Source organism: Pezoporus occidentalis, unplaced genomic scaffold (genome assembly GCF_034315485.1).
Source record: "Pezoporus occidentalis ecotype Australia unplaced genomic scaffold, CSIRO_AGI_Poc_V1 ctg49, whole genome shotgun sequence".
Taxonomy (NCBI): Eukaryota; Metazoa; Chordata; class Aves; order Psittaciformes; family Psittacidae; genus Pezoporus; species Pezoporus occidentalis.
The window spans coordinates 2,764,450-2,777,867 of record NW_026915824.1 but is presented as its reverse complement, the minus strand read 5'-3'; the positions used below and the strand labels follow the sequence as shown (position 1 = coordinate 2,777,867).

The window sequence follows — 13,418 nt, the reverse complement described above, 5'->3', positions numbered from 1 at the left end:
CAATAAAACAACCAACTGTGAGGACTGTGGAACTGAGGGAAGAAAGAGATTTCTGACCATCCGTTACTGATTCAGTTTCCTGCTGTAAAGCATTTTGCAATTGTGCCTGTAAGACAGACATTGACCATGGGCTGAAGTAATACAGGATACAAAAGTACACACATTTCTTGGTATGGGGTGTCTTTTAGGAATATACCTCTTATCTGAGACCTTGCAATATCATTTTGACTTCCCTAGGCTTTGACTCAAATGCTAAGATACTAAAATGGCATGAGCAGAAATGCAGCAACACAGATGAGTGGGATTTTGGAATACACACTCAAGAGCAACACTGTACAGGGCAGGAAACTAATGCAACTACTTTGTGCCTTTTAAAGTCACCCATGTTTTTAAGTGAAGAAACACAGTTTCTTGTTTGTCACCTGTGGTGACTTGATTTAACTAAGTTTTGTATCATGACTAGAAGATAACAAATGAAAGAGCTGTGTAAATCTTCCCAGCAGAAGTTCTATTTGACAGCGTAATGTTGTCGAATGCACTTTCTATCTGTAATACTGAAAGGGAAAGCTGATGATCTTTGCTCTTTGGAGGTGTCATATACTTAATAATATCCATATTCTTTTCTTTATTCAGATATTATAAATCTATTTTTTCCCTTTGAGAAGATGAGAAATACAGAAACCAGATTTCGAATTAAAGTGGGGTTAAAAAAAAATAAGTCTCATAGAAGAATTTCCCTTCAAGCAAAAAATACAAAGAATGCAAATAAACATTGTGAAGCAATGAAAGACTCCGTTTTACAAAAGAAGAGTACTGTGGGAGCTACTGGGGCATGACCAATATGAAAAATACCACCACTGACAACTTTTCCTGTTATTGAAAGTAGCACCTATAATTTACTAGAGTCTGTAGTGTTTCTATGTACAATCTGGCCTCTGGTCTAGTCAGTGCCAGTTTTCCTGTCCATCGCAATGGATGCAAAAGTTTATGCTCCTCTTTTCCGTGTATAGCACACATAAGTATAAATAAAGTAACAAATCACTTTGCACTTACTGAAGTAGTTGTACCTAAAACTAAATAAATGACAAGGCCACAAATAGTACAAAAGTTAATGACAGATGTTATGGCTGCTCCTCTTTTCAGTCTACTTATTGAAAACTAGCTAAATCTCGTCAACACAGTTGATTTAAAACTTAAAAGTACAGCTATTTCTTTTCCAGTGTCTATGAATAGTTCATCCCTGAACTTCTGGTCAGAGAAAATATCCTGTACTGTCTGCTCTACATTTTTCCGTGCCAAGCTGTACACGGTGTGTGGCCCGCAGCCACTGTTTCACAGAGAGGCGAGCTGTGATTTGAAAAGGCAGATGCACAGCCTCCCACTTCTCAGGTTAGGTCCAAAGTACCTGGAAACCAATGGGGATCCCAGCAGCTCTTGAGCTCCCTGCCCCAGTCCTTGTTACTGGAGGCATGAAGGCAGGGATACCTTCAGAGCTGTCAGAAGCTTATGACAGATGACCTGTATGATCAGGATGCTGGCTACTCTGATGTTAAATATTTGTTTGCTCTTTTTCCTCCTGTCCCACTTCTTCATATACTGCATATAACCAGGCAGCACAAAGTCTTAGTCCATGCTTCAGTTTTTCTGGCTTCATTGAAAAAATTCAGTGTCTTAAAACCATCTGGTACTACTTAATGATCTTTTGGTAACTAAGACTGATTTCTTTTGTTATGCTCTCTGAAGATTAAATTTTGCTCTGGACTTCATTGCCTGGAGGAGGCTATTGTAAACCAAGATACTCAGAAATCAGCAAAAAGATGTTAAAACTAAAACACAAAACCAAAACACTTTAACTCTAGTGGTACTGCTGCCAGTGAGTTGAAGAAAATATCCTGAGATTATGCTAAAACCTGTCTGGTACTGTGGGCTGATGGCTGAAGAACTACTTTCTAACAATGCGCACAGTCTTGCAAATGAATAACACCTCTGTGAGACAAGAAATGCTTCTTTGATGTTAGGTTTTAAATCCTGATTTACTCAAACAAGCCATCATGCAAATAACTAGATTCTAGTAAGCATTACTATTGCTTTAGATTGTGAGGAGGGAAATACAAAGCTCAAGGATTTGCAGTCCCTTTTACAAGAGACTCATTGGGAAGAGCCTGTATCTACTGAATACTGAAAAGCTCCATCAGGATTACAAAGGAAATTGCTATAAAAGATTAAAATATGTGGTCAGCAGTAATAACTCTCCCTCTGTTTATTGTCTGAGATTGTATTTGTGTTGGAGGGAAGATCGGTGTGCTTCAGATATCAGCAAGGAAAAGAGAGAGAGGCTTCAAGAAGGATTTTCCATGGCAAGGTTAAGAAGAGGAAGTGGATGGGGAAATGTGCTGCACAGAGCTGCAGGAAGTTGAAGCTGGAGGAAGGCAGCACAGCAGCTAGAGACTGGAGCTAAAAAGTTTGCTGAGTACAAACACCAACAGCAGTTTTTGGAGATGAAGTTATGAAGCACTGCCAACTGACCTGGTCTTCAGGTCTCTCTTTGTTGGGATGCTCCTGTGGCACCTGCCAGCATTAGCTCATCCCTCAGGGACTGGCAGGCAGTGACCTTTGTTGGGTGTTTATTACACAAGGCTTCCCACTTGCTCAGGGCAGCTAGGAACTTACTGTGTAGTTTGCACAGGCTGTGGAACTAGAAGGTATCACTGTTTTCACTGGCTATAACAGGCTTTTGCTTAAAAAACAGCAAATGCATACATACAGAATACCTGTGTGTACAAAGAACTCAGAGAAGGACTGTAATGAAATTCTGGCTGAAATGATTGCAGCATTTTATCTTCTGTGTTATCTGTTTGTCTGTTGCTTAGAATTACAATAGTGATTTAAGGAGATGAAAAAGGCAGGAGAATCAAGCTAATTCCTCCAGATATGGCTGTTGAGAAAAGCCTTCCTTCTTAATTAAAAGTTTAAGCTTGCGCTTTGCAACTATGGCACTCATTTACAAGTAACTGAAATAACTTTGATTAAAATCAGCCATGAGAAACCATCAACCATGCCCCACATGGCCCTCTGTATCTTCCAGTGCAGAGCAACTCTATGTTTCCCTGATCCTAACAACTTGCACTGAAATCCTTCCTCCAATCTAGCCTGGTACCAGGAGACATGCTCATGTGAACTGAGATACTAACTGTAGGATTTATGAAGCCTTTGAGCTTCATAGTTAGCCTTTGAGGCTGTCTCTGGAGAGCCCTTCCACTCCCTACAGTGAGCAGTGAGTTACTGTATGATACCAGGGCTTGCACGAGACACCACTTAGCCTTCATTTTACATTACAGCTGAAACAGGGCATCAACCTTCTCCAGTTACTTTGCTTATACAGGCCACAACTGCAGATACAGATTCACAGAGAATTACAGTAACCAATCCATAGCAACATACAAAATTTAGGAAACATATTCTGTAAGCACTTGAAGTACTTTCTGTTACTCCTCAGTGTCCCTGCGGGTGGTGCTGACACATGCTCCGTACCACGCGTGTGCCCAATGCCCTCATATAAGGCTGGCCCCGGGTTTGTTGTGACTGGCCAGTGAAAGGAATGTACTGTTGCCAAAGGGAGAAGATGGGAAATGGGATGGGCTGGGAGGCATGAGCACTGTAAACGTGGACTCTAAAGAGCTTCATGCCATAATTTCTCTGAAGGATGTGGTACGCTGCAGAGGTGAATCACAGCAGTCTCTAGTGCTCACCTTACTTGCTTTAGTCCTTCACATGCTTTTTTAAAGAGTAACTGCAGGTACTCCAGAACAGCTGTTTCTGCTCATCTCATTTTTAATTCTAAGTTTGGGTGCAACTAACTTTTCAGAACGTTTGCTTAATCATCAATACTTATCATAAACTTTTAAGATTGTATTGGTTTGGGGAGCTGCGGCATGATTCTGATTTATTACACATCCATTACACGCAAGCTTTTGTGAGCTGGATGAGGCTGTTAGGAAGGGTTGTTTGCTGGGGAGTACAATAAGCAGATAAACTTTGCCATTCATCACTGTCTCCCACTCTTCCCACAGTAAAATTATTAGCTCGTTTTCTCATAATCAACCTGGCTGACCCTCAAATTGTTAACAAACCAAAACTAAAGTGTCCTTATATGCATTCCACAGTGGCATGCATGCTAGCTTAAATGACTGCACTAGACATTTAGTATCCTGATAGCTGTCTCCTTTCTTATCCCACACGATCCCCCCTTTCTCTTTTTAAAGGAATAGCAGCTTTCACTGCCCCCAAAGGCTGTATGGAAGTAACACTACCAAGTGCACACTGTGCATTTTCTTCTGAGCAAAACCAGTTGCATGTCAGAAGCTTTATGCCTATCATCCTTGCTTTGCCCCCAACCTTATTCTCCCCCTGATGTGTTTTAGGGGAGGGGAATGGAAGAGGAAGTGAAGGTTTGTGTTGGCAAGACAAGCAGTGACTGTGCTGCACAAGCACACTTCACGTATAGGCTTACGGGAACCTGCCCAGCACAATGCAAGGCGTTCATCCCTTCACCTGCATTCCTGAGCTCAAGACCACCACAGCTATTAGACTTCTGGCTGAAGGACTCGCCTGGCAAACACTTGGCGTAACCTTGCCAACTCGGAGCAGCTCTGCAGGACTTGCGGGATCAAGTCCTCGTTGCTGGAGGTGTGGATTTAAGTTAACGAAAAGTCACCTGACCCTTTTGAGGAGAGCTCACCTGCCCCCTCCCAAGGGAGGGTGAAGAGAGGCATTTAAAATGCTTTCATTAATTTTCACCATCCGTAGTGAAGATGTTTACTTAAGCTGAAAAGAAGTCTCAGCTATGATTTATGAGTTCCATACAAAGTACTCCCTTGGCTTAGATTTGTCTGTAGTTCCCAGCTTTCTAAATCCAGTTGAGTGTGTATTTTACAATGGTGAGCTTTTTATCCACACTGCTTCTTTGTGCACTGAGAGCATGACTGTGTTATGAGCAGACAATAATCAATTAGTGAAATGATATCTTGTGACTGAGAATGTGAAGTGGGCTTTGCAGGGACTGACAACAGCTCTTTTAACTCATCCCTTTCTGTATGTCTCTTAAATATCCCAAAATATCAAAGGTCTTTCATTAGAGCTTCAAACTCTCTCAAATCCACATGGGCCACTGGATACCTCGGAAGACTAGGAACTGAAGTGAGCCGGCAGCAACTGGCGACTTGCCAGAATGAAGAATAACCGACTGTTTTCAAAGCTTTGAAAATATTTGAAAAGGAAGGACAGAGAGAGGAGTGTTGCAGTTCCCTTCAGGACTCCTCAAATACCACTCTTCCAAGTGTCAGCTGCAGGAGTCTCAGAGTCTTAGTGAGAGCTAAAACACAATCTGCCAGCTTTTACCCCCCTCCTCTTTTAGCTTGGCGGCAGTGAATTTTCTGTCTCTTCATGTTGCATCTCGCCATAAAGAGGAAAATTTAAACAGGAGAAAGAATGTGCTTTGAGTTATTGGAAATTAAAGGAAAGCAGGAATGCCAGCTCATTCTGGGATCCCAACCCTTTCTCTGCACAACAATCCTAACTATCCAGTCTTGTAATTTGGTTAAAGGGAGAAACCTTCATGTTAGAGCTGTGTTTTAAGACAAACATTTTGTTCACAAAATCTAGACTTTTTACTAGTTTCCAGTTAACCTGAAACACCAAAAGGAGATCCCACAGGAGAGCAAATGTGTGTCTCCCTGTAGTAAGATTTTTTCTCTATTAGCTCTCTAACAAAGTGTTTCTTGCCACAAAATACATACAATTCCTCCTATACTGCCCATTTTTGCTTAAATGTGAAGATGCTTTAAATGGCTGTACAGAAAAAATGCATTCTATGTAAGCAAGGATGTAACAAGATAAGAAGGAGCTCAGAAATGGCCTCAGTTGTATGGAAGCACAAACTGGAGCCTGTTGCTTGGTTGTCAGAACAGGATTAATAGTGGCCTTCTAAAGAAAGAAACTTAAAACTCTCTTGCCAAGTAATAAAAACCTGAAATTAGAAGGGGGGGGGGGGGGGGGGGGGGGGGTGACTGTAGCCATGATAGTAACTATAGAAATCTGTTTTTCAGGCCAAGCGTAAGAAGCTAGGCTGTAACTCCTTGATAAATGCTGGCATGATGTGAAGTGAGCATCTTTTAACTCACAATTTATTTGGGCTCTGGGTCATTTTATCTAAGATTAGTCAATGACCAAATTCTTTCAAGCTCGCTTGTTGGGCATTCAAAATGAACATGTAGTCCCACATCTTCATCTCCAACCTAAAACTGAAGGGGGCGGCCAACAACAGTACCCATGCTAGGCTCTCTTCTGTGCTCAGAACCATAGTAAGGCAGCACTGGCTCTCACTTTTCATTTCTCTCCCAGAGCTGTGCTTTTATCAAGGTTAGATCTCGACTGCTCTTAAATTGTCAGCTGGCTCTGGTCATCAAAAACACCTTCTCTTTCATCTCTTGTACATCTGGAGAGGCAATTGTAACTGTTTTCTCAGATGTAGATTTCAGCACGATAATCCATGCCATTGTTGCATGTAGATTGCAATAACCCACATGAAAACTGCTCCTGAAGACCACACACGAATGCAGAAAGAAGCTGAATGGCAACCATAGCTCCAGGGAGCATCTTCTAATGGATCTCTAAAAATGCATTAGATTCTTATCTTCTGTGGTGCCTCTGAGGTGTTTGTGCCAGTGGCTCACAGACTTAAACATGCCAAAGTCAGGTTTTAAGGAAACAACTTCCTCCGTAAAGCGGTGTAAAGTAACAAGCTTGTTCTGCTGATTTAAATGTGATTTATACAGTCCCTCTTACACTGGCAGAATAAAACTGATTTTAATTACTGGGGTAAAGCCAAGCTAATTCATACAGGTATTTGAAATATTATGTAGGCACATGTTATAGCTGCTTGTATATCAAATATCTGAACCCAGGGAAAATCTGGCAGAATGTGGCATGTGCATTAAGGTCTCCAAAGAACAGACTGTTGCATTTGCTTTGTGACCTCCATGCATCTGGTCAGGGAACAAATGGTATGGATACAGATCCACCCAGGGAGGAGATCAGATGTCATGAACTGGGTTGTTTATTTTGTCTTAGAGGGGGAGTATTGATAACAGTCTTCAGTTACATAGGGAGAAAGGAGGCATAGCACAAAGAAAAAAGGCTGCTCTGCGAGTCTGTGGTAAATGGGAAGAGACAATCTAGGGTTATATTTTAAATGGTAGAAGCTTTCTAATAAGTAAGGCTAATGAAGCACTGTATGTGTTATTATACAACCCTCATCATTACAGACCTTTGGAAACAAGTTGGAGTGGACTGGTACAGGTCTGGCTGCTGCTGCCCTAGAGCTGAGAAACAGGGCACTCACATCCTCAGGCCCCTGACAAACCTGTTTTTCCCATGTATTTATGAGCAATTGGTTTGACTTGTAAGTTGTACAAGGCACAAACTGGAAGGAAGGAAGAAGAAAAAAAAAAGGCAAGTGGGCATGAAAACACACATGAATCACACAACAAAACAGCACAAGATCTTTCCAAAGCAAGTACCCTTGGTTTGGCTCAACTCTTCCAACTTCACCATCTGGAAATAAATCCCTAGAAGGGTGTAGGAAACCATGCAGAACCTGTAGTTCACTACAGCATCCCAGCCTAGGTGTGATTGAGGTGTAAAAAAAAAATAGAGTAGAAATGTGTAGAGGGGTATGAATGATACTGTAGTGAGGCTAGTGAAGGGGCTGAAAGCTATGCTGTATCACACATGGGAGCAACAGTCATAGTAATCCTCAGAGCCATCAACCCTTGTCTCTGCATTTTCCCCTCTTCTGTTTTAAACAGAACTGGGAGACCAACAGGACTTCCTACTGTGAAGTTCAAAGGATAATGGAAAACAGAGATGCATAAAGACGCTTTCTGAGGATGCTACAGCCCACAGTGTTTTACTCTTTTCTATCAGTTCTCCCACCCACATACCAAACAGGACCGTTTTTGTTCCTATTTTCTAATGTTAGTGTCCCAACACAATGAAACCCTGAAATCTTTAGCTTGCCAGTGGTTTTTTGTTTGGGTTCTCCCTTTCTTCTTTATTAATGGGGTGAAGAGAGCCAGGAGAATATCTTCCACTGGTTCTAGTTCTTAAGAGAGATGTACTAGATAGTGAATAACTTTACCAACAGCTGTGATGAAATCATTATGTATAACTAGCCTTTGACTGGTGTTAGGAAGTCACCAACCCAATAAATCTGTGCTATATCCAGGTCTGAAGCCAGATGGACAAAGATCACAGAAATGGGAAGATAATGATGACACTGACCTCTGAGTAACCTTCCCTAAACAGCAGGTTGATAACATCAAGTGTGTCTTAAAGAATGGTTCAGTCACCAATACTTGCTTACTCTGGCATGCTCATACAGAGGCAGGCTGTACTATAGAGATCAGTCAAAGTAGCATGAGCACTTAGCTACTGCTTTCCAGTAGCTGATTTTAATCAGAGACCAGTGTCACATTACCATCTGACACATGGGGTAGTGGAAGTACTGAGAGGAAAATCATCCCTCAAGTTACAGCATCTCTCCAGAAATCTAAAACCAGGTCTGAGCACCAGTTGTGTACCTGTGTCGTGGTTTAAACCCAGTCAGGGGTAACACCACTCACCCTACCTTGCCAGCCTTTGCTCAACACACTTAACCTAGCCTGGAAACTGGCTCAGATGAAGAAAAAAAGAGACCAGGTGGTCTACCTGGATCCTACCCCAGTGTGGTGAATTACCTGAATGATGCCCTGTGGGGTCACAATTTGAAATACTGCTAGTCCAGACTTAACAGTCACATGGAAAAGTGTCTCATTATACCCAGGCACAGAAGCATCTCACTAAGCCCATGCTTATTTGAGCTTTCCCAGTGTTTCAGACTATGCCTTCCATCCCTGTAGCCTTCCTATTACAATTATCAACTGCAGAGACTCTCAAAACCAGGTGAAAGGTTGTTTTAGTGCAGCTTCCTTGTATTCTTGAAAGATGTTTAATAGTCAAAGTGGTGCTCAAGAAATTGAGCAATCCTCATCTTAACAGTGTTGGCATACCAACACCAATGCCAAGTAGGCTACCTTGACAAGTGATACAGCTCTGTGGTGTGGCTTGTCAGTATAAACCAGCCAGATCCACCACACTCCACATCTAAACCACAGAAACAAGCTCACCACCAGCAAGAAAAAGCACAGGTGCCAACCTCATCTTGAATGTTCTGGTTATTACAGCAGGAAGGTCCTTAAATCCAACCTGGTTCTAAAGTTCAATGGTTTGGGAAACATTTCTAATCTAGTCATAATAGGGTGGCATTACAAGTGACTTGAAGAGTTGTGTTATTCTGTTAGAAGTGCTACATGGTACAGTTAGGTGCAAAGTTTGCATAGGACATAAATCACAAAAAAATAGGAACTGGAGAGCTGTGTGATGATACATTAATAATTCCTACTTAGATGCTCTGCTCCCTGAATTAATTTCCTTCACATACTTGTTTTTTTTTCCACCTGTGTCGTTAAGGCATTTAATTTTCACTCCTGTTCATTTTATGCAATTGTTAAAATAGTGCAGTATTCATGTCTGGGTATATATTATGCAGTATCCAGTCTTGTTGATGGTTATATAATGTAGCAAGGGGAAATCACTGTGCAGACTTCAGCTTTACTCTCTTGCCTTCTCTATTAAGGTCAAAAAATCAAACTGATTCAAGTGCTTTTGCGATTAGATCATCACATCACTGAAATGCAAGAACTGGTGTCAATAAATTGAGGGGGGGGCTTAGCATTAGTTGATTTAAAAACGCATGAATTATAAGGCTTCTGGCTTGGGTAAGATTTAATGAATTATTAATCTTCATATTTCACAAATCCTGTGCTCTTCATTCCCTTATGTCTGCTTATAACTATATTTGCTAGTCACCATTTCCCTGTAAATTAAGGATAAGTTAGCTATAAATCAGGTCACAAATTTTAGCTATTCCACATTTTCTTTTCTGTTTGACACAGATTATTCGTAGATCTAAATGCCAAAGAAGACAATTATATTCATTTAATATGACTGCCTGCAGAATACAGTCTCATGCAGTAGTTTCTAGATTAACCCTTAACTGCTACTTAAAGCTACAATGAGAAAGCGATACAATTAGAAATATAGACTTAAAAACCCTCACGGGACAGTGAAGTTGGGGCATCCTTATGCAAGTTTTTCCCAAAGCATTATGAATCCACTGAATAAATATACTATCCAAATGAAGCGACAGCTGAATGTAGTGCAAAAGGATCCCATTGTAAGGCATGGAGCCCAACTAACAACAGAGTATTATTGTCCTTCTGAGGCCTACTTTACATCTGCCTTGAAGTTTTGCAGTGTTTTCCTCAGCTACAACCATTGCAGAGGGCAGCAGTGGTGCTGGTAGAGAGCAGAGCAAACCCCTTAGGGCCTGTTGTGGGGTTCAGAGCCTCAGTTCAACTTGAACATGAATGCAACCTCTCTTTCAAATCTGCTTTGGACAACAGGGTTTAAATATTTTCTCATGGGTCCTTGGCTTCAGAAAAGCACATTGAACCCCTATTTAAACAGCAGGCCCACACAGGGGTTTGTTTCTGATGGTGTTGTATTTATTACAAACTACCAGCAAACCTGGCTTGGGAAGGAGCTGTTCTGCTAATGGCAAATCACCCAGAGTCTGGACAGGTGTAGTCCCAGTCTTGCCTCTCCCATTAGCTCCCATGTGGAAGCTTGCTTTATTTCTCAGTGTATAGACACGGTGCACCTTAAGCACAAAACATACAGGTAATCCTTAAACTATACGACAGTTTTCATGCATGCAACATTTTATCTCAGCAAGAATGGAAATATCTCACTAATAAGGAGCTTTCATGTGTTGCCTCACCCATTAGCCATCTGAGTTAACTGCACATCTTTTCTCCTCTAGTGACATTTGCAGCTTCCTTACAGATGTAAACCCAAGGCACAGCTGAAGCAACTACTAGTTAGACAGGCCAAGGGAAAATGACCACCTGGCTATAAATCATGGTATTGAGTGTCATAACTGCTTACACTTTTTGTTCCCCAAAGTTAAAAAAGAGAAGACTTTGGTATAGAGTTAATCAGAAACAGTTTCACATCTACGTAAATCCAGGAGATTTGGTTTAGTGCAGAAATTGAGCTTTCTGATACTTCCATGTATGAGTGTCCTTACTTAGGAATAAGTACTCATGCCTTTTCTCAAATTTTCATTCATTCTTGAATTAAGAAAGAAAATCCCTTCACTTTAGGAGCTTTTTCACTTGTTGAAAGTTGGCAGCATGAGGTTCAGAGGAGAGAAGCAACTGCACAATGGCACATAAAAATACATAGCAAATTATGCCAGAAGTGAAGCCAACTACTGTAGCCAGGCAACAGGAGCAGGAGAGTGTAAGCACAAAGTACAACTTACCAAACTGGAGTTTAGCAAGATATATAGGTAAACTTACCTCCTGTCTCAAAAGTGCTACAAGTCTGGGAGCAATTTAGACCTCTGTGTCATCTAGCGGTGGCAGAAGGGTGCCAGCAGGATGGAGGCTGTGGCAGCATGCCAGGAACAACCCAGTGAGCTATCTACAAGCTCCCAGGTATCTGACTTCTGCTTTCTTAAGTCTCATCCTGGTAAATGATTGAGCACAAGTCAGTTGAGGTCATGATCTGAGGATATTTCTGCCAGGGAGAAAAATCTCTGAGGAGATACATTTCTCTCACAGCCAATCTCAGAGGGGGAAACAACTCATCTGACATGCCACCTTTTGGTTCTTTTAGGGCTACAAGTACTCTGACACAGCATCTCCCACCTAGTTTTTCTACTGGGAATCCTGCCCAGCTTTGCAGGAGATTGTACTCCCCTGCAGTGGGTGTATTTGTCCATTTCATTCATTCATTCATCTGAGCTGCTTTGCATTCACAAAGTCCCCAGATATGTTGTTATATAAAATAAGGTATGAACCTCTAGAACTGGCTAAAAGTAAAGAAAGATTTTCTGTGAAAGAAAGTGACATTAATTAAGAGTACTTTTGCTGCCACAGAAATGTTTGTTACACTTGTAACACCACCTTCTGCAGTCTTTTGGTATTCCTTTATTGATAGAGGGGGCAGGAATAAGCAAAACTTGCCCATAAAACAAAACAAAAAAAAAAAAAAAAAGGAAGAAATCTCAAACTGTTTCTCAGTACCTTGTTTCCAATTTGTGCCCCACATGTGCCAAGAAATAAAGGTATATACATTGATTGCATCTGAAAAAGTCAGATGGTGGTGGGCTGAATTACAACTTGATGCATATTGGTGGGATGAGATGCTGATCCGTTTGCACAGTAATGTGCTATATTTAAGTCACGCATTGTGGCATCTTCAAAGAGGCCAGTCATAATTATGATGGATTAGACTGCAGAGTCAGTCCTAGATGCAGTAATTGTTTCACAGATGCTGCTGATGTGACTTGAATATCTAATGAATTATAGCTGAAGAAAAATACATGGAGCTTCTAAATGGCCTGAATAAAATTCAGTTATGGAAAAGAGAAAAAAGTCTAACTGCTACGCTTAGGGAAAGGTAGATTTACGTTGAGAGGCAGACAGTTCACCCCACAACAATTACAAAGAAGAGCACAGAAACTTCGTAAAGCACAACCAGGTCTACTTAGTAGTAGCATCAAGAATATCTTCCTGGTGTCCCAGTTGAAACCAGTAGTAAGGTACTGCTGCCATTTGTTTTTTTCCAGTTTTAAATTGCAAATAATCGTTGTGATTTGTAGCTGCTGGAGCAAGATTTGTACTGAGGTGTGACTTGAGGATTGTGAATAACTGAGTGTAGACTGAAAAGGAAGTATAACATCAAGTCACCGTAATCCCAGATGCATTTCAAAGAATGCAGATCTGCCCCTTTTAATCAATGGATTCACTTTGTATTTTAAAGAACCAAATGATTCCTACATCCTTTGCAATGTCTAACACTGGTGCCTTTTACACTGGAGGTGATCAGAATCTGGGGGAACTGGTTGACCAATACCATGAGGTGTTTGAGAATACTGTGAATAACAATCCATGTCACACAGCAAACTTCACCTTGTGATTTCCAAGGACCGCGTGAACCTAAGACTCTTTTCTGCAGCACAGATGTGCTCCTTTGAGGGGTTTGCAAGCCAAGCTGAGAGAGGTCAGGCAGCCCCCACTTCTAAACAGAAAGGTGTTTTTACTTATCAGTAAGGAGCTGAGAAGAAAGATTAGCTGGCAACTCTCAGAAGGGATTTAGTTGCAACCTACATGGTTGGTTCTGGTACACCAGAACACAAGCAGCAAGGCAGATTCTGAAAGCCAGAGTTTCTCACAGCTAATTCATGCAGA

At 41.3% G+C, this 13,418-nt stretch overlaps 1 protein-coding gene and 1 long non-coding RNA gene across 2 annotated transcripts in view; one reads left to right on the top strand and one right to left on the bottom strand.

Annotated features, from left to right (window-relative positions):
* Positions 1-13,418, top strand: part of TET2 (tet methylcytosine dioxygenase 2) — a 73,762-nt gene that overhangs the window by 33,780 nt on the left and 26,564 nt on the right. The gene's annotated exons all lie outside the window — the stretch shown is intronic.
* Positions 1-13,418, bottom strand: part of LOC134173033 (uncharacterized) — a 35,734-nt gene that overhangs the window by 1,892 nt on the left and 20,424 nt on the right. The window contains exons 4-6 of the long non-coding RNA XR_009968106.1: positions 13,271-13,347; positions 11,523-11,742; positions 7,325-7,480 (exon numbers count right to left, since the gene is read on the bottom strand). This is a non-coding gene — a long non-coding RNA (uncharacterized LOC134173033). The remainder of the gene's footprint in view (positions 1-7,324; positions 7,481-11,522; positions 11,743-13,270; positions 13,348-13,418) is intronic.